Below are 22,646 nucleotides of genomic sequence, written 5' to 3' on the forward strand. Positions count from 1 at the left end.
TCTTCTTTTTGTCACTGTGGTTTTACCTTTTCCAATATTTCGTGTAAACAGAATCTTATACTATGTAGGCTCCTGAGCTAGGATAACACTTCTTGAGATTCTTCTATGCTGTTGGACTTATCAGTAGTTCATTTCTTTGTGTGGCCAAGATAGTATTCTGTCATATGCGTGCTGCAATCTGATTTTCCATTTGCCCCTTGTTGGATATCTGAGTTGTTTCAATTTTCTTATTACCGTGAATGAAGTGTGCTGGCCATTAGTGTACAAGTATTTGAATGCCCATAGTTTTTATTTCTTTTGGGTAAATACATAAGAATGGAATTACTGTATTACTTATAAATTTATAAGGAGCTGCTAAAGTCATTTTCCAAGTAGGTGAATCTTGTGTAATATTTGGGTGTTCCGGTTCCACATGTTCACCAAAACTTGAAGTTGTCAATTGTTTTAATTTTAGTCATCCAAGTGAGATCAAAGAGGCAATTTAATGTAGCTTTAATAGATGTTTTATTAATGACTAATGATGTTGAACATCTTCAAATGCACTTATTTGCAATTTTTATATTTTCTTTGCTGAAAGTCTATTAAATCATCCCCTTTCCCTACCCCATCTATTTATAGGGGTAAAAGTAGATTATGTATAGATTATAGGGGTATAAATAGATTACATATAGATTTCTTGTTAATGAGTTATGCTCTTTATATATTTGCATATATGAAGTTATTGATTATATATATGTTTTGCAAATATTTTTCCTGATCTGTGACTTTTCATTTTCTTTCTTTTTTTTTTTAAATTTTTTGACAGGCAGAGTGGACAGTGAGAGAGAAAGACAGAGAGAAAGGTCTTCCTTGGCCGTTAGTTCACTCTCCAATGGCCGCCGCGGCTGGCGCGCTGCAGCCGGCGCACCGTGCTGATCCGATGGCAGGAGCCAGGTACTTATCCTGGTCTCCCATGGGGTGCAGGGCCCAAGCACCTGGGCCATCCTCCACTGCACTCCTGGGCCACAGCAGAGAGCTGGTCTGGAAGAGGGGCAACCGGGACAGAATCCGGCGCCCCGACCGGGACTAGAACCCGGTGTGCTGGCGCTGCAAGGCGGAGGATTAGCCTAGTGAGCCGTGGCACCAGCGCTTTTCATTTTCTTAACAGTGTTTTTTTGAAGACTGAAACTCTTAAACTTAGATGAAGTCCATTTTTTTTCTTATAGTCATTTTCTTACGGTATTAATTCAGAAATCTTTATCTAACCACAAATTTTATACACTAGTAGTTCTTATTTAGACCTATAACACATGCCAAGTTAACTTTTAAAGATGGAGTGAGATAAGGTTTATTTTAGATGTGTTTTATCATGTTGAGAAAATTCTATTTCTAGTTTTCTGAGAGTTTTTAAAAAATTTATGTGGGTTTTAAAATTTAATTTCTTAAAAGAATGTTAAGGGGCCAATGCTGTGGCGCAGCAGGTTAACACCCTGGCCTGAAGCACCAGAATCCCATTTGGGCTCTAGTTCAAGACCCAGCTGTTCCACTTCCAATCCTCTCTCTAATATGGCCGGGGAAAGCAGTAGAAGATGGCCCAAGTTCTTGGGCCCCTACACCCGCGTGGGAGACCCAGAAGAAGCTCCTGGCTCCTAGCTTCAGATTGGCGCAGCTCTGGCTGTTGTGGCCAATTGGGGAGTGAACCATCAGATGGAAAACCTCTCTCTCTCTATCTCCCTCCCACTCCCTCTCCTCTGTGTAATTCTGAGTTTCAAATAAATAAATAAAAATCATTTTTTAAAAAAAGAATGTCAAGAGTTTATGTAAATGAAAGATATTGATCTGCAGGTTTTTTTTTGGTTTGTTTGTTTGTTTTTTGACAGGTAGAGTTAGACAGTGGTCTGTACCCCCTAAATGGCCACTACGGCCGGCACACTGCGCCGATCCAAAGCCAGGAGCCAGGTGCTTCCCCTGGTCTCTCATGCGGGTGCAGGGCCCAAGCACTTGGGCCATCCTCCACTGCCTTCCTGGGCCACAGCAGAGAGCTGGACTGGAAGAGGAGCAACTGGGACAGAATCCAGTGACCCAATCAGGACTAGAACCCAGGGTGCTGGCGCCGCAGGCGGAGGATTAGCCAAGTGAGCCGTGGAGCCAGCCTGTAGTTTTCTTTCTTACAGTATATTTTTTTGGCTTTGATTTTAGGGTAATATTGGTCTCCTAAAATGATCTGGAATATATTCTTTCATTTTCTATAACCATTTATGTAGAATTGACATTTTTTCTTTCTTTTTTTTTTCCCAGAAGATATATTATACAAAATACACTCAGAATCATGGATTTCTTTTTCTTCGTCTTTTCTTCCCTGAACGTGCAGTTGTTTGAGTCTCTTGTGTTTCTTCTTTTACATCAGATACAGGCTGTTTGAAAACTATTTCATCATCTTTCTCTTCATCTTTCGTTTCAGCTGCTTCAGATTTTCGTCTCTCCAAATATGATGGTGTACAAACTGGTGTGGGGCCCTGGCTATCCACAGTCTTCTCAGGAGTGTTAGCAGTACCTGAAGTCTTTTTTTTCTTCTTCTTAGGTATGCCAGAAGTTTTCTTCTTCTTTGAAGGTACATTTACCACCTGGCCATTTGTAGATTTCTGAAGATCAGTGCTTCCAACATTTTTCCCTTTCTGTAAAATCAATGAGGGAAAATCATAATCAAGAATTGACATTTTTTCAATAAATGCGTGGTAATATTCAACTGAAATCATGTGAGCTTGGAGTTTCTTTTGAGGGATTATTTTTCTTTACAAACTAAATGTATTCATAGATAAAAAGATATCCAGGGTATCTTTTTGTTCTTATGTGTTTTGGGTAGTTGGCGTCCTACAGACTCATTCCATATTTTTCCCATTTTATCCAAGTTATTGAATTTATTAGCATAATGCTATTTATAATATTTTTAATTATTTATTTATTTATTCATTTATTTATTTGACAGGCAGAGTTAGTGAGAGAGAGAGAGAGACAGAGAGAAAGGTCTTGCTTCCACTGGTTCACTCCCCAAATGGCAGCTGCGGTCAGAGCTACTCCAATCCGAAGCCAGGAGCCAGGTGCCTCCTCCTGGTCTCCCATGTGGGTGCAGGGCCCAAGCACTTGGGCCATCCTCCACTGCCTTCCCAGGCCACAGCAGAGAGCTGGTCTGGAAGAGGAGCAACTGGGACAGAATCCAGTGACCCAACCGGGACTAGAACCCGGGGTGCCGGCGCCGCAGGTGGAGGATTAGCCTAGTGAGCCGCTGCGCAGGCCTATAATATTTTTATTATCCTTTTAATGTTGAACTCTAGTGACATTTACTCTTCCATTGTTGATATTGTCAAGTTGTGTCTTTTCTTTTTATTCCCTGATCAATTTTGTCAGTGTTATTTTTTAATCTTTTTAAAAAAAATTTCCTTGGGGCCGGCACTGCGGTGCAGCAGGTAAAAGCCCTGGCCTGAAGTGCCAGCAGCCCATATGGACGCTGGTTCTAGTACCAGCTGCTCCTCTTCCTATCCAGCTCTCTGCTATGGCCTGGGACAGCAGCAGAAAATGGCCCAAGTCTTTGGGCCCCTGCACCCGCGTGGGAGACCTGGAAGAAGCTTCTGGCTCCTGGCTTTGGATCAGTGAAGCTCTGCCCATTGTGGCCATGTGGGGATCGAACCCGCAGATGGAATACCTCTCTCTGTGTCTCTACCTTTCTCTGCAACTCTTTCAAATAAATGGAATAAATCTTTAAAAAAACTTCCTTGTTTTTTATTCCTTATTTCATTCCTTTTACTTACTTTGGGTTTAATTTGCATTTTTAATCAGAAATAATTATAAGTAATACAAATACTACAACAAAGAAACATTCAAATTTTCTATTTTTTCAGATGTTTAAATGAAAGTTTTCAGTTTTAAAAGAAAACCGAAGAATCTCCTAATCTTACAGGTCTACTGATACTTCAATAAAATAAAATAAGACAATATTTCTGGGGCTGGCACTGTGGCTTATAGAGTAAAGCTAGGTCCTACAGCACCAGCATCCCATTTAGGCACCGGTTCAATTCCTGGCTGCTCCACTTCCAATCCAGGTCCCTCCTGATGTGCCTTGGAAAACAGTGGAAGATGGGCCAAATCCATGGACCCTTGCACGCACATGAGAGACGTTAAAGAAGCTTCTGGCTCCTGGTTTCAGACTGGCTGAACTGCCGTTGTGGCCATTCAAGGAATGAACTGGTAAATGGAAGATCTCCACCTCTCTCTCTCTCTCTTTCTCTCTGTCTCTTCTCTCTCCATAACTATGACTTTCAAATAAATAAACAAATCGTTATATAAAAAGACACTATTTGGCTTGCTATAGAAACAAATTGCTATAGAAGCATTATCAAAATTATTTCTTTTTTAAAAATATTATTTATATGCAGTGCAGAATGAAAAGGAAAGTGATAGAGAAAGAGAGAGAGAGAGAGAGAGAGAGGGGAAGAGAAAGAAAGAGAGAAAGAGAAATGTCTTCAGTAGCCAAGAATGGGCCACACCAAAACCAGGAGCAGGAACTCCATCTGGGCCTCCACGTGGATCGCAGGGATCCAATTCCTTGAGCCATCATCTGCTGCTTCCCAGAGAGCACATTAGCAGGGAGCTAGATCATAAGTAGACGTGTGACCCCATCGTCCCAGTTGTTCCAATCTGGGATGCAGGTGTTCCAAGCAACATAACAATGCCTGACCCTCCCAGTTTATTTAGTTTACTTTCCCATGTCAATTTTTGTATTATACATTTGCAGTATATCATAAAGTCACCAGTACTTTGCTTTACTCAATTAAAAAACAAAAGAATGGCAGGGAGTGATCTTTATCACTCACCACTTGAGAATATCTTGACAAAAACTGAGGAATAATTGTGAACTGTCCTGTGGAAACAACTATGAAGTATAATTGCCAAATTGCCAAATGCTAATTAAGAATATCAAGAGTGTCAGCATATTGGCACTGAGAGTCTCCAATTTACCTAAGAATGATCATGCTTCATGATTGAGGTGACGTTGTCATTGTCATCCAGAGCAACAAATGTTCATAGACTCTCTGGTCATGTGCAGCACTGGGTAGGCAGAGAGGTCCCTGATCTCAAAGAATCCCTATTCTCATTAGGGATGCAAGGCATATGGAAGATGTTAAGTGGTACAGGTTGTCAGCGGCTCAGTGTTAAAGGAGGGATGGAGAACTTTAGAAATTCAAAGGGGTTGGCCGGCACTGCGGCTCACTAGGCTAATCCTCTGCCCGCGGCGCCGGCACACCAGGTTCTAGTCCCGGTCAGGGCGCCGGATTCTGTCCCGGTTGCCCCTCTTCCAGGCCAGCTCTCTGCTGTGGCCCAGGAGTGCAGTGGAGGATGGCCCAAGTGCTTGGGCCCTGCACCCCATGGGAGACCAGGAGAAGCACCTGGCTCCTGCCTTTGGATCAGTGGGGTGCACTGGCCGCAGTGTGCTGGCCGCGGCGGCCATTGGAGGGTGAACCAACAGCAAAAGGAAGACCTTTCTCTGTCTTTCTCTCTCTCACTGTCCACTCTGCCTGTCAAAAAAAAAAAAAAAATTCAAAGGGATCATAAATGCGGGGGATGTGCTCCCAGATCAGGACCGTAGTAGAAAAGTTTCACAGGGAGGAGGAAACATATTTTGATTTTCAAGGAAAAATCCAACTCAAACAGAAAGGGAAATATATTCAGAGGGATCAGAGGAAGGAAATATTCAGAGGAAACAATGCTTATAATGTGACACTGTCAGAATGAATGCATGCAGGTGGATATACTTGAGGGGAGAATTTGTGAAATGGAGTAGAGGAAAATGGTTGAAGAGAAATCTGCAGCTGCCTCAAGTATATTTCTGCGAAATGTAATTGCATGTCCTTTGCATTTATTTGTTGGACCCGTGGTGTCTTTGTTTAGGTACAGGGGTTTTTCTAATTTTATAACAGAAAAATGAGGCTCAGGTCTGGACAGTAACCCCAGTCTTTTAACTCAAATCTAAGCCACACTGAGCTTGGCAAGCACTTGGAAAATGACCTAAAGGAATTTGAGTTTTATATGTTAACCATGGCAAAAAGAGAGAGAGAGAGAGAGAGAGAGAGAGATGCATGGAGAATATGAACCAACCATAGTTCTAGGAAGATAAATCAGCTGAGGTTTGTGAGATGAGTTGGAGAAGGGAATTGGAAGCAAAGGAAAGATTGTAAAATTCCTCTTCTATAAGTCACTGAAATCAGTGGAAGCAGTGAGAGTGCACAGGAAAAAAAATGCATAGAAAGTGGAAAACACTATTTCGGGTGACTTTGGGAGGTATGCTTTCTGTTTTTAAAGATTTATTTATTTAGGCCGGCGCCGTGGCTCACTAGGCTAATCCTCCACCTAGCGGCGCCGGCACACCGGGTTCTAGTCCCAGTTCGGGCGCCGGATTCTGTCCCGGTTGCCCCTCTTCCAGGCCAGCTCTCTGCTGTGGCCAGGGAGTGCAGTGGAGGATGGCCCAGGTGCTTGGGCCCTGCACCCCATGGGAGACCAGGAAAAGCACCTGGCTCCTGGCTCCTGCCATCGGATCAGTGCGGTGCGCCGGCCGCAGCGCGCTGGCCGCGGCGGCCATTGGAGGGTGAACCAACGGCAAAGGAAGACCTTTCTCTCTGTCTCTCTCTCTCACTGTCCACTCTGCCTGTCAAAAAAAAAAAAAAAAAGATTTATTTATTTATTTATTTAAAAGTCAGAGTTACACAGAGAGAGAAGGAGAGGCAGAGAGAGAGAGAAAGGTTTTCCATATGCTGGTTCACTCCCCAGATGGTGCAACGGCCGAAGCTGCACTGATCCGAAGCCAGGAGCCAGGAGAATATTCTGGGTCCTTCAGGCAGGTGCAGGGGCCCAAGAAGTTGGATCATCTTCCACTGCTTTCCCAGGCCATAGCAGAGAGCTGGATTGGAAGAGGAGCAGCCAGGTCTCTAGCCGGCGCCCATATGGGATGCTGGCACTACAGGAGGCAGCTTAACCCACTATGCCACAGCACCAGCCCCAATATGCTTTTGACATATTGTGACAAAATAAAAGTATTATTGTTCTTAAGTGAAGGAAAATAATAAGAATTATGAATGTATAGATAAGCACAAAGAAGAAGGAAAATAAAAGATGGTTAACATATTGTAAGATTGAGTATTTGGGAACAAAACAACTCTGGCAGGTTGAGCTGACTGGGTTGGAAAAATATTATGTTTAGTTTTGGGTAAATTGAGTTGGTGGAGTAGTGAGGCAACCAGCCAGTGATATCATACAGGGCACAGGGGCCTAATACACTCCTGAAATTGACAAGTAACTTTGAAGGGAATGAACACATAAGGCTCAAGGTTAAGATTTTTTGTAGAATTCCCCTTTGATAGCTGGTCCTTTCTGAAGGGTTCGTCTATCTTGAGTTGACTTATAACTAATGAGAAATCTGCTACAAAACTCTAGAAAAATGATGAAAACTTTGGAAAATCAAACAGATAAGCAAACGCAGTGTAATTATGTGCCTGATCTTGGTGACCCTTAGTACACAGAATTCACAACTGCTAATTGCTTACCGTGTCCTTCATGCTTTTCGTGTGCAGGCTCATGTAACAACATTGACAAAGTGGGCAGAGAAAATGATAGAGAAAGCTGTGGCAACACCACAGAGATGAAAAGGGTTTTCTAGACTAGTTAACCCATTTATGTTATAGATGAGAAAAGGCAGTCTCTGGGAGGTTAATAGCCTTACTTTCTGAGGAATCTAGAAACTACAAGGAGTCTTCAAAAAATTTTGGAAAAATGTGTATTATGAAAAAACTCAGCATGGATCTCAAAATTTTTTTCATTTGTTTAAGATTTATTTATTTGCAAGGCAGAGTTACAGATAGTGAGAGAGATTTCTTTAAAAAAGATTTATTCATTTATTCGTAAGGCAAGAGTTACAGAGAGGGAGGGACAGAGAAATGAAGAGAGAGAGAGAGAGATCTATATTCCATCCTCTCGTTCATTCCCCAAATGGCTGCATAGGCCAGACCTGGGCTAATCTGAAGCCAGGAGCCAGGAGCCCCCTTAAGTCTCCCACATGGGTGCAGGCCCCCAAGGACTTGATCCATTATCAGCTGCTTTTGCAGGAGCTTTAGCAAGGAACTCACTCAGAAGTAGAGCAGCCAGGACTCGAACCAGCACCCACATGTGATGCTGGTGATGCAGGCAGCAGCTTAACACACTACACCAGAGTGCTGGCCCCAGTGAATAAATTTTTAAGAAAGAATTTCTTCGTGTTTTAATACCTATGATACTTTCAAGTAATTGATTACTCTCAAACTCTTTGTTTGCTAATTGGGCTAGTAGAGTATATATTATTTGAAGGAATGAACTACTAAATAATGACTTAGAATCAATACTAAATAGTTTACAGGGTAAATCATGCATTATGATACAGATTATTGCATTATGTGACTTTGTTTTAATTCTCTCACCGACACTGCTACATCTTTTAGTGTGGAACTCGTGTTCATTTTAAGAATATCTAAGAGTATTTTTAAGAATTTACGAGTATCTGTACCAGGCCCCTCAAAATTGTTTTTACTGTGATAATCTAATCTCTGAATTCCATTTTCTATGAACATTCTGAATACTCTTATATATTCTTGTTATTTTTATTTAATTACAGTTCCATTTAAAGCCATAAAGAAAGACTCTAAGAGTCCCCTCAGGGAGTATGTGTGTATTTTGCGATAGCATTTTGTGAGGACAACCTCAAGTTATGGTCAGTCTGTGGTCCTGTGTTGACTCTTTGGTGTGATATGGAGTCCACAAGGCACAGGGCCTGTTCTGGTAACTGACATGCAAGTTCAGTGATCAAACGTTTCTTCTCTTCTAAATAACAAGCCATTTTCTCCACGGTACCTCAAAGGTCAGTACACATAGCCTATTTCGAAAAATTTACGCTATTTGAACTTGTTTTTCCTTCTACATTGGCATTTCCCAGGCTTCATCTCAGCCTTAAAGAAAATCTTTATTTTTGGAAAGTTCTAAAAATTCTTTTCAGCTATTTTTTGAGTTTTCAGAGTGAGAAAAGTCAATGTTTTCTGCTGCTAAAAAAATTAAGTACTTTGATGTCTTGGATACTCAAATAATTAGAACCTGTCTTCTCATAGAAAGTTGTAATTCAGCATGTTGGTGAATGTCAGCAGAAAGCCAGCTGCTATGCTGTGTTTGATAATATTGGTCTAGTTTTAGTTTTCTATTGCTGTCTAACAAATTGCTACCAGCTTTGAAGCTGAAGCAACACACATCTGCAATCCCACAGTCTTCGTTAGTGAAGAATTTGGATACAGCTTAGCTAGGTCTTCTGCACAGGCCTCCCAAGACTGATCAAGATGTTAGACAAGCCTGAGATTCTCATGTGGGAGCCCTCTTCCAAGTTCATTTAGACAACTGGACAAATCGAGTTCCTTTTGATTGATTGAATGACCCAGACCCATGCTTCCTTGCTATCTATCCATCAGGGCTTACTCTCCACTCCTAGAAACTGCCCTTCTCTGTACATGGCCACCAACACAGTTGCTAGCCTTTTCCCTCAAAGCCAATCAGAGAAGTCTGCATTTAAGGATTTATCAGACCCCCATCCCAGGGTAAAAATCAACTCATTTTTTACCTTAATTACATCTGCAAGATATCCATACCATAGAACAGATTGCAATCACAGGAGTCATAGCTCATATTCACCTGGTCCCACCATGCTCAGGACAGAGTGATACAAGGATGAGAGTTGCTGGGCATGACATCATCTTAGAATCTTCCCTACTCATTTCCACAAATAAAATTACTTCAGATGAGTAAAATCTTCCCTAATTCTTGTTGTGCTATCAAAAACTCCATCCAGATTTCAGAGTCAGAGGTGACTGCATAGCTAAAGAAGACCACACATTCATCAGAACTCAGAGTTCCCCTCTTTGCACTGCTATAAAAAGAAGACGACTGTGGGCCTTTGGTGTAGCAGTTAATACACTGCCTGAGATGCCCACATCTCATATTGGAATGACTGAGTTTAAGCCCTGGCTCTCCTCCCAATTCTAGCTTGCTCCTATTGTGTACCCTAAGAGGAAGCAAGTGTTGGTTCAAGTAGCTGCCACCTATGTGGGAGACCTGGATTGAGTTCTGGCTCCCAGCTTCTGCCTGGCATAATCCAGGCTGTCAGAGGCATACAAGGAGTGAACAAATAGAAGATGGGAAAATCTCTCCCTCTCTCTCTCTCTGATTTTGAAATGAAAAAAGAAAGAATAAAAAAGCTAGATGAGATTAAATCCATGTTATGCTTTGATGAGAAGAGTAGGAGACTCATATTCATTCATTCAGCAAATAAATACTCATATTTGGAGCTCCTATAGAAAGGCCAGGCACAATGCCAAGCAGGTAAAATGAATGATAAATGAAAGTACCAACTACCCTCTACCCTGAAGATTTACAGACTAACAGGAGTGATAGGACTGTTATTCCAAGGCAGAGGGAGCATGGCGTGTTTGAAGAACACAATGGAAGTCATCATGACTGGGGCAAAGAGGACAAGGGATGTTGTCGCTTGAGATCTGTTTGGAGAATCATATAATCAAAATATGGTATAGAACCTTTAAGACTATGGTAAGAATTTTGTTCTTAATCATGTGAGCCAGATGACATCACACTGGGTTTTAAGAGAATAGCACACTCTGATTTTTTGAAATGATTCCTCTGACTGTAGGGTAGAGAATGCATTTCAAGTTGGCAAGAGTAGATACAAGAAGACCAATTAGAAACTACAGTAGTCTCTCTAGAGGCCCCTTTACACAGCATGAACTAAGATGCTGTTGACCAGATGGAGATTGTGGCTAGCATTGAAAGAATCTTAAGAGATAAATAATTAAAATGTGGTCATGGGCTTAGAAATGGGTGTGGGATGAGGGTAAGATGTCTGAGGATGCCCTGGCATCCTGGTTGCACAATGGTATTACCATGTTCTGAGACTGGAACCACTGTGAAACCACTGTAACCACATGGCAATCCACTGTGTTGCATGGGAAGAGAGGGGAGATGGCAAATGAACATAGTATATTTGTTGTTGGATGCTTTGAGTGTGAGGTTCTTGGATATATTCAGGTGGAGATACCCAGAGTGTTGTGCATCTGAGTCCAGATAGAGGAACACAGGTCTGGATTGGAGATGGAATAGTAAGACCAGCTGTGTTTGTTTTCTATTGGTCCTGTGACAAATGACCAGGAATTAATGCTTTAGAACAACACAAATTATTCTCTTCCAGTCCTGGAGCCCTGAAGTCTGTATTGGGGTGTGTAGAATCAGTATGAGTGGGACTGGTCTGGAGATTCTGGGGAAGAATATGTTCCTACCTCTTTCAGTTTCCAAAAGGTCCCTTGTCCCTTCCTTCCTACTCAGACTTAGTTTTGCTGCGTCTTTAAATCTCTCTGCTCTGTCTTCACATAATTTTCTCTGTTGTAAGTATAAGGATACTATGGTAACACTGTGCTCACCAGATAACCATCCTATCTCAAAACCCTTAGTTTAATCATACCTACGAAGTCCCTGCTGCCATGAAAGGCAGCAAGCTCACCTGGAGCTCCTTGGGAGGGGGGATATTATTCAACCTGTGACCCCAGCCCTATTGATGGAAAATCTAAAGGGATTCTGAGCACAACTGCCATATTATCACATGTGGGGAGAGGGATCAACCAGGCATTCTGCACTAATTCACTCAGATCCTTAAAGGTCTCTTCAAGGGAGATGTGGTTGCTGCTATTTTACAGGGGCAGAAACAGAGGCAAGGAGAGGTTAGAGGGCGTACAGATCAGAGAGAGAATAGTTATTCAACCCAAGTCTGACTGGTTCCAAAGTCCTCATCTTTTTAGGCTGAAGAACTCACTTTTATTGAGATCTGGTCCCCTTTTCAGAGCTACCCCTCCCCTTCCAGACCCACTGTCACTCCCTCACTCATTCACTCACTTTGGATGCCCACTCAACTCCTGTTAACTTAGTCTTTTGCACAAGAGAAGACGACAAAAAGCAAATTTGCAGAGCTTAAGTGACTTATGTATTATGGTTCCCTGAGAATTTGATAGCACATGGCCATAGCCACATCACACCCCAAATTGAGTCATCCTTGCTGATAGAATTATACCCTCACCACACCAGAGAGGAAGAGGCCAGGAGCAAGGAATCATTGCTACACTTTCGTAGTGCCTCTATGATTCCTGGCTGGGACACTGAGTTGTGATGACAGTGGGTACTCCCCTGAGCATGAGGGCAAGTTCAAAGCCTGTGACTTTATGCAAACTTTTGCAGAGGATCAAGAATGTGGTTTGACCAAGGAGACAGCTTGACCAAATTCACAGACAGTGACATTTTCTGACCAACTGTACCAACTGGCCTTTTTTACAGTAATTTTTTTCTTTATTGTCTTTCAAAAGCATTAAAGTACTTTTCATTGGGCTTAACTTTCCATGCCTCTACTTGCCTGAGTCAAGGTAAGATTCAGGTGGATCAGCCTTAAGGAAGAGTTCTGGATGGCTCTACTTTTTTTTTTTTTTAATTTATTTGGCAGGTAGAGTTATAGACAATGAGAGAGAGAGACAGAGAAAGGTCTTCCTTCCGTTGGTTCACTCCCCAAATGGCCGCTATAGCCGGTGCTGCGCTGATCCGAAGCTAGGAGCCAGGTGCTTCTCCTGGTCTCCCATGCAGGTGCAGGGCCCAAGGACTTGGGCCATCTTCCACTCCCCTCCCAGGCCACAGCAGAGAGCTGGACTAGAAGAGGAGCAACTAGGAATAGAAACTGGCGCCCATATGGGATGCCGGCACTGCAGGTACAGGATTAACCAAGTAAGCCACAATGCTGGCCCCTCTACTGTGTTTTTAAGCCAAAGATCCAAAGAATCTTCTTAGCTCTGCTCTTCTTAGCTCTGCACAGGCTGGCTCATCTGGATTCCACATAAGGGCTTTGGCACATGAACCTTATAGAAGTAGGCCCAGGGTGAAATGTTTCTGCTTACCTTTCTATCAAGTCTGTTAGTGGTGCCTGATTGAGGTCCCACCATTCTGGGAGCTAGAGATAGTCCTATCTTTTCACCAGGGATATGACTAAGAATGGCCTATTTCTTTAAAAAAAAAGATTTATTTATTTGTTTTGAAAGTCAGAGTTAAACACGCATCCACACAGACAGACAGACAGAAAGATATCCTCTATCTGTAGGTTCACTCCCCAGATGACCACAATGGCAGCAGCAGGTCAGGCTGAAGCCAGGAGCCAGGAGCTTCATCCAGATCTCCCATGTAGGGGGCAGGGGCCCAAGTACTTGGACCATCTTCCACTACTTTTCCCAGGACATTAGCTGGGTGGGAGAGGATTGGAAGTTGATCAGCCAAGGCATGAACCAATACCTGTATGGGATGCTGGCATTGTAGCTGACAGCTTTACCTGCTACAGCGTTGGCCCTTGACCTATTTCTAAACCCTGCTTCAGGGAATAATATCTAACACATATTCTGACTGAGATGTAGTATTTGAAACTTGATTTTCTTGAAACATATTGAGATATATGGCCATAAAAACATTGTGCATTCCCAACTGGGGGGGCGATTTGGCTTTCAGAGCCAACCACTCAGATGACCTTGTCTTGGAAGAATCAGTGGCCAAGGTTCTGGTCCCCTTTTGACATGCTATTATTTTGCTTCCTGATGACAAATTACAAGTAGAGGATTTCTACCTGCTGCTTTCCAAATTGGTTCAATAGATTCATTACACACCTTTAAATCAGGAGTTGATTTTTGTTGTAGGGTGCAAGTAAAAGCTTGCATTCCTGCTGCCTCTGGCAGACGTGATATTTGGCAAGAGCCCTTGCAGCACAACATATTCTACACCTGACACATACCTTTCAATTCTCTGTCAGAGCTGCTGCTCAAGACAGTTCAGAATTCTGTCTCCAATTTACAGATAAAACCACTGAGGCATGAGAATTCAGCAGCACTTCATTTGTAAGTCAGCAATGAACTACTCCTTGAATTAAATTTTATTTTTTTCCCTTCTATCCCATTAAGCAATGACTTTGGCTCAAACTGTACATTATCAATATGTGCTTCCTTCAGTTTAATTCTATCACAGAGTAGGCAGTTAATGTTAGCTGTTATTATAACTGTTATTTTTCTTAACTGTTATTTGAGAGTGAGGGGAAAGCAGGGAGGGAGAGGCAGTGGGAGATGGAGAGGGAGAGGGAGCGAATGAGAGATCACTCATCCTTTCATATGCTGGTTCTTGACCAAATTCTTGCAATAGTCAGGGCTGAGTCGGTTCCTGGACCAGGAGCCAGGAACTCCATCTAGACTTCCCATGGGTAGTAGCCATCCAAGTACTTGAGCCATCGCCTGCTACCTCCCAGGGTGCACATTAGTAGGAAGCTGGAATCAGGAGCAGAGTTGGCACTTGAACCTAGGCACTCTAATATAGGATGTGGGCATCCCAAGAAGAATTTTAACTGCTGGGCCAAATGCCCACCTCTATAATTATTATTGCTTCTTAGATCAGTTCTAAACTCATTGTGTGTGTGTGACAATGCTTCCAAGTTTGAATGGTTGTACTAGGTGAAGCACTGGGTGATATTTGAGTAATATATTGAAACAAAAAGGAGACCCTATTAATGCCAGAGGGTCCTCTCAATTTCTCATTCCCATCTCAACCACTATACTTAGTTCTGCATAGGATAAATTATGTGACAGAGCATAACAGAACCTGGGTGGATGCTGACTTGGATCTATTCTTGCCTTTTGCTTAATATCTCTCCTTTCTCTCCTACCCCATGCAGGTTCACGGAAGGGCCATGGGTGTTTGATTCAGCTTTCTTTTTCTCCAAATCCAAATTGCAGAACTACCTTTTATTCCCCCTATTTTCTTCCCTTTTTACTTCCCAATGCCCAATTTTATATAAAATAATTTTTAGAGTATGTACTGTGTTTCAACACTCATTTTCCCAAAGGAAAATGAAATATATCCATCTTAAAGATTTCCTAATAAAATGGGTTAATTTCTAATTCTAGAGAAGTTCCTCATTTGAGCTCTTTATTGTACTCCACAATCCATGAAGGATTAACCAGACTCAGGGTTAAGCTCTGAGGATGCAAAAATGAATTGGATGTTATCTCATCAGTTGAAATGTTCATAGACTAGCTGGGGAAGCTGAGCAGTACACAGTGGAAATCTCTGAATGAAAAGATTTTTATTGTACCTACTTTGAATTTGATACATGTATGATGATTTCATACATCAACTACCTTCAATTCCACTCAGCTGTGTGGAATTACTTCCCAACTGAGTCAAAGAAGAGAGAGAGAGAGAGAGAGAGAGAGAGAGAGAGAGAGAGAGAGAGAGAAACAATCTGGGTGAGTCACCTTTGGCACACCCTTAAGCCTGAAGAACCAAACAGAGCTCTCTGGCCACACCCATCACAGCCTCTAAGGATCCATCAAAAGCAGACAGTCCACTTAATCTAGAGTCATAGTATAATGAGAAAAAGCACCACAGTGAAGAAATCAAAGAATATCTCCACAATGCCAAACAAAAGCAGAAACCGAGGTAACAAGAACAAGGAAGACACTATGATGCCCCCAAATGAAAAAGACATCCCAATTCAAGATTATGAAGATGATGAGATAGAAGAAATGCAAGAAGCAGATCTCAAAAAATTGATAAGAACATTAAGAAGTTCTCAAAAACAAATTCTTGAACTACAGAAATCCTTAATGGATAAGATAGAAAATCTCTCTCATGAAAATGAAATATTAAGGAGGAATCAAAATGAAATGAAACAACTAGTAGAACATGAAACTGTGATAGTGACGAGAAATTATAATGAAATGAAGAATTCAATAGATCAAATGACAAACACATTAGAGAGCCTTAAAAACAGAATGGGTGAAGTAGAAGAGAGAATATCGGACTTAGAAGACAGAGAACAGGAAAATATACAGTCAAACCAAAGAAAAGAAGAGGAAATTAGAAATCTAAACAATATTGTTGGGAATCTACAGGATACTATTAAAAAAAAAAAAAAACCAACATTCGGGTTCTAGGAGTTCCTGAAGGCATGGAGAGGGAGAAGGGATTAGAAGGCCTTTTTAGTGAGATACTAGCAGAAAATTTCCCAGGTTTGGAGAAGGACAGAGACATCCTAGTACAGGAAGCTCATAGAACCCCTAATAAACATGACCAAAAGAGATCATCACCACAGCACATTGTAATTAAACTCACCACAGTGAAACATAAACAAATGATCCTAAAATGTGCAAGAGAGAAACGTCAGATTACTCTCAGAGGACCTCCAATTAGACTCACAGCTGACTTCTCATCAGAAACCCTACAAGCTAGGAGGGAATGGCGAGATATAGCCCAGGTACTAAGAGAGAAAAACTGCCAGCCCAGAATATTATATCCTGCAAAGCTCTCATTTGTGAATGAAGGTGAAATATAGACCTTTCACAGCAAACAGAAATTGAAAGAATTTGTCGCCACTCGTCCAGCCCTGCAAAAGATGCTTAAAGATGTGTTACACACAGAAACACAGAAACAAGGTCATCAATATTGTGCCTACTTTGAATTTGATACATGTTTTGTAACAATTGAGGCAAAATTAAAATAACCTACAATTAACTATTTTTTAAAGATTTATTTATTTATTTGAAAGGTAGTGTTACAGAGAGAAGGAGGGAGGGAGGGAGGGAGAGAGAGAGACAGAGAAAGAGAGAGAGAGAGGAGAGATTCCATCTACCAGTTCACTCTCCAAAGTGAACCACAGTGAAGCCAGAAGCCAGGAGCTTCATCTGGGACTCCTGTGTAGGTGAAGGGATCCAAACACTTGGGTCATCTCCTGCAGCTTTCCCAGGTACACAGCAGGAAGCTGGATCAGAAATGGAACAGTCAGGATGTGAACTGGAGCCCATTTGGGATGCCAACATCGCATGACCCTCTTTACCACAATGCTGGCCCCCAATTAACTATTTTAAATGGATAGTTTAGGGGACATTTAGTGAATTCACAATGTTATACAACCACCATTTCTCTCTAATTTCAAAACTTTTTATCTCCCTAGAAGAACACCCAATATCCACTTGAGTAGTCACTCTCCAGTCCCCTCCATTAATTTAGCTTCTATCTCTATGGAGTTACCTATTCTGGATATTTCAAATCAAAGGAATTGTAAAATATGTCACCCTTCGTTTGGCTTCTTTCACTCAGTGCAGTTTTTGAGGTTCATATATGTTATATCATGTATTTATATTTCATTCATTTCTATAGCTGAATAATATTCCATTTTATAATATATACCTTGGTTGGCTTATCCATACTTCCACTCATGGGAATTTGGATTTTTTCCCTACCCTTTGGCTAGTGTGAATAATATTGCTATGAATGTTCATGGAGAGGTCTCTATGTAGACATATGATTTTGTTTGTGTTAGATGTATAACTAGTTGTGGAATTGCTGGGCCATATGTTAATTCTGTTTAAATTTTTGAGGAACTGATAAACTGTTTCCCACAATTACTAAATCACTTTATATTCCCACCAGCGGTGTGCTAGGTTTCCTATTTCTCTATATCCTTGTCAATGCATCACTTATTATTTCCCATTTTTTTAAAAAATAGAGCCATCCTAATAGCTTTGTGGTGGCATCTAATTATGGTTTTTATTTGCATTTCATTAATTATCAATGATGTTTAATGCTTCCTGGAATTTTTTGTAATTTTCTTTGGGGAAATACCTATTCAAGTCCTTTGTCCATGCTGTGTTACAGCAAATAGCTTTATTGAGGCACAATTTGCACTCTTCAGAGTTCATTCACTTAAACTGTATAATATAGTTCAGCGGCTGTCATATATTGACAGAATGTGAAACTATCACCATAATCTAAACTTGGAATATTTTCATCATCTCCTCGCCCCGAAAATTAAGTACCTAGAGGCACCTTTCCTCATTCCCTCATTTCCCCTAGCAACACTTACCTACTTTCTGTCCATATAGATTTGCCTATTCTAGGTGTTTCATATTAGTGGAATCATATAATATGTGGACTTTTCTGGCTGGCTTCCTTCACTTAGCATTATGTTTCCAAGAAGATTAATACTGTAATATAATTAGTATTTTATTCTGCTTTGTTACCATATAATTTATTGTATGGATGTACCATCTTCATAAATTGATGGACACTTGAGTTACTTCTACTTTTTGCACGTTATGAATAGTGATGCTATGAATATGAAATATGTTTACCTGTTTTCAAATCTTTGGGATATGAACCTAGGAGTGGAGACCCAGTTTGAATTCTGGGCTCTTGGCTTCAGCCTGGCCTTGCCCTGGCTGTTGCAGGCATTTGAGAAGTAAAGCAGCAGATGGGAGAAATCTGTTTCTCTGGCTTCCAAATAAAAAATGAAAAATAAAAAAGAATTGTAAAAAAAGTATATTAGTTGGTTGTAAGCATTAATGGTGAAATAGTAAACATTTCTGAAATCGGGAATGAGACAAGGATGTCCACTATCGCCATTTCTAATCATCACTTTACTGGCAGTCTTAGCTAGCACAGAAAAGCAAAATGAAAATATTAAGGATTGGAAAAGAAGACACAGAGCTATATTTTTTGCAGACATCATGACTGTATAAACAAAAACGTTCTAAAAATGATCAGAGTCAGTGAACTCAGGGGGCTTCCATAGCCTTGGCAGCTCATGACAAGAGCCTAGGGTGATTACTGATGCCATAAACAAGAGTGTCAATTTGTTAAGTCAACAACAGGAGTCACTGTGCACTTACTCCTCATGTAGGATCTTTGTCCTTAGTGTGCTGTACATTGAGATTTAATGCTATAACTAGTACTCAAACAGTATTTTTCACTTTATGTTTCTGTGTGGGAGCAAACTGTTGAAATCTTTACTTAATGTATGCTAAACTGATCTTCTGTATATAAAGAGAATCGAAAATGAATCTTGATGTGAATGGAAGGGGAGATGGAGTGGATAAGGGGAGGGTTGCGGGTGGGAGTGACGTTATGGGGGGGAAGCCATTGTAATCCATATTCTGTACTTTGGAAATTTATATTCATTAAATAAAAGTTAAAAAAAAAGTTCTAAAAATCTATTAAGATTAATAGTGAATTCAGCAAGGGTATTGGATATAGTTAATATATTACAATTTCACTCCTATACTCCAGCAAAAATGAGAAAATGAATTATAAATGATATAAACAAATATAAAAACTTTATATATTTTTAATATGTTAATTTTATTGTATGTTAATTGTACTTCAATGCAGCTGTTTTCTAAATGACACCATGTATAACCACACATTATAGCTTCAATACTATACTGAATGCCTAGGAATAAATCTACTAGATTTATTTTAAAAGGAAGGTAACATGTTGCCTGGATCTAAGAAGACTTTTCATAGATGGGTTGTTCAGTCATAGACCAAATACAATACTAACCAATCTCCTGAATTCAGTGGCATAACAAAATAAATATGTATTTCTCATTTATTTCATAGTTCAGTGAGAGATGGCAGGGCCTTGGTCTGAGACTGGATGGAGAGTTTGAGGTGAACTATTTTTATCAGGTGGCCTTAACACATTTTTCAAAGTTCTCCACTAGATCTGTTGGCTCCAACAGCAGATAGGGGAATAAAGAGGTAAGGTGAGTGGAGGATTGTTTCTGTGGCTACCCCTGGAGATCATTTTGTCTTGCACTGCATCAACCAGAACTCAGTCATGTGGCCCCAACTCTGCAGGGAGGCCAAGAAAAGTATGCTTAACTGCATACCAAAGATGAAGAGGAAATGACTTTGGTAATCTCTGCTAGGTCATCTAGATACTATAGAAATATCCACAGGGACATGTTTATATAATATGGTAGCTATAGAGAGAGACATTATTCTATACACTGACTGAAAAGACAAATGGGATTGAATGCTCACACAAAAGACCCAGCTGGTGACTCCATGCTCAGAAAATACAGCTAATGCAGACCCTCTTGTTTTATAGGCAAGGAAATTATGATCCAGGTAAGTAAATAGACCGTTCAGAGTCACCACAAATCAACTCCTTAGCTGGTCTAGAACTGTTAAGTCATTGTACTTGCTGGAATTCTTGCAGTAGAACCACAGATGCCCGCATTCTTTGGTTTAAGACCAAAGTTCAGCTATCAACCTTAATATTTTTGATGGAATTGGTATAAAAATCATAGAGGAACTTCAAGGTCAGTTACAGGTCACTGAATGTATAAGAGCACAGAGAGGTGTTCAATGGGAGGAGGGAGAAAAGGAATGGGGGAAAGAGAGGGAGGGAGAGAGGGAAAGAGAGAAAGGAGGAAGGGAGAGAGAAGGAGAGAAACTAAGAACCAAAGACCTATTCAAGAGATATCCTTTGGATAGTCTATCTAGAATACCAGTCTGATACCTCTGTGGGTCTGTAATGTCAAATTTTCTTCATGGTCTCTAGTTTTAGGAAGGTCCAGGTCTTTGGGCTTCTGCCCCATCTGTGGTGCACCTTCTGTAATATTTAGAGCTCCACTGGTCTCTCGAGACCATCACCAGATAGAAACACCTTCACTCCATGCCCCCAGTTCATCTGATCACTCCATTTTTTGTCCACAGTGACTACTAAAGTTATGTACAAAGTGCTGATTATATACCTTCATGTCTCCTTTCGTGCCCTAGTAAACCACAGCAGCTTAGTTTTATTTTATCAATTTTGTAGATGAGAAAAATTTACTAAAGCATATACCAATAGATACAATAGCAACAGATACCAATTTTACTGTGTTTGATATATATTATCAAAATTTTGTATGTCATTTTAAAAATTAATAGAAAAACTAAGAAAGGAAAGAGGAGGGAAAGTAGAGTGGAAGTAGGAGGGAGGGTAGAGTAGGATGTTATCACTATGCTCCTAAATCTAAATATATGAAATACATGAAATTTGTTCACCTTATATAAATAAAAAATTTTAAAATCTTTAAAAAACTCAATATCTCAAAATATATATTAAAATATACAATATAAATATTACATATAAAATATTTAAAATATATCTTAAAATATAAATATAATATATAAAATATATAAAAGTATATCTTAAATTTTTGAAGTATCAGTACCAGAGAAATCAAAAGAGTTTTCCCAAGATCACCAAGTAGGCAAGATGGAAAGATGGATTTTAATCTTTGACCTGCATCTGACACAGCAATTAAGATGCTACTTTGCATACCCACATCCCATATCGCAGTGCTGGGTTCAAGGCTGGCCACATGCTCAATCCCAGCTTCCTGCTAATGTGCACCTGAGAAGCTGTGCTGGATAAGTATTTGCATTTGTGCCGCTTGTGTGGAGTTTGATTCAGTTTGAGCTCTTGGCTTTGGCCTGGCTCGGACTGGGCTATTGTGGGCTTGTGGGGAGTGACTCAGCAGATGAAAATCCCTGTCTGTCTTTCTCTGTTTCTTTCTTTGTCTGCCTCTTAAATAGAATGAAAATAAAATTTTTAAAATGAATAGAATAAGCAAAGAAACAGACCTAGCAGATTTTAAACCTATTACGATGCCTAATACCAATGATGATTTTATTGTTTTAAAATAATTTCTACTGTTATTAGCTTTTTATTTCATAGTCTTCCCAGAGAAACTTTACATTTTATGATGAGATTCTTAGAGATGCAATTTATTTTAAGATTTATTTATTTATTTGAAAGCAGATAGAGACAGAGAGAGAGGTCTTCCGTCTGCTGACTCACTCCCCAAATGGCCACAAAAGCTAGCTGGAGCTATGCCAATCCAAAGCCAGGAGCCAGGAGTTTCTTCCAGGTCTCCTACATGGGTGCAGGATCCCAAGCACTTGGACCATCTTCTACTGCTTTCCCAAGCCATAGCAGAGAGCTGGATCAGAAGTGCCGCAGCTAGGACTTGAACCAGTGCCCTTATGCAATGCCAATACCGCAGGTGGTAGCTTTACCTGCTACACCACAGCGCCAGCCCCTAGATGCAGTGTTTTAAACCCGATGAGTGAATGTGGTATATCGGTTTATTAGTTAGGATGCTTTTATTTACATATAAAGTAAATATGGAAAAATGTTAAAAGTTACTGTAAAAACAGCAATTAAATGAAAGAAGTAAATATGGGAAATAAACAGAGCTTTAATTGTTAGGAGGCAAAATTGTTATAACAAAGACAAATCACATAAATAAACAAGTAAATGACAAAGCTGCATATTTTCTCTCTTAAGGAGAACCTCAGATAGAGAGAAATTCCAAAGCTAGTTTAATCGGGGCCATCATCAAAGACTCAGTCTCAATCCTTTTTTCTGCTCTGTCATCTACAATAATTTCATTTGTCCCCTGAAGCTGGTACCAGATGGCTCTCTCATCGCAGGTGTCTTAAGCAGGTGACAACATTTAGAGGCAGAAAATGAAGCTGCTAGACTTGCATCCATTTTTAGGAGTGAGAAAAAGCTTTCCCAGAGCCTCACCTACAGACTCCCTTTGACATCACTCCAGCCAAGATTGTATTACAGACCAGGTCTGAACTCATCATTTTCCAACAGAGTTAGTGTGTTGGACTCAATCTCTTAGAGCTTT

The 22,646-nt window shown here is 40.5% G+C and overlaps 1 pseudogene; it reads right to left on the bottom strand.

Annotated features, from left to right (window-relative positions):
- Window positions 1-2,306: 2,306 nt before the first annotated feature.
- LOC127493524 (adenylyl cyclase-associated protein 1-like) overlaps window positions 2,307-22,646 on the bottom strand; it is a 47,067-nt pseudogene continuing 26,727 nt past the window's right edge.

This window comes from Oryctolagus cuniculus, chromosome 7, assembly GCF_964237555.1.
Source record: "Oryctolagus cuniculus chromosome 7, mOryCun1.1, whole genome shotgun sequence".
In the NCBI taxonomy this organism is placed as follows: Eukaryota; Metazoa; Chordata; class Mammalia; order Lagomorpha; family Leporidae; genus Oryctolagus; species Oryctolagus cuniculus.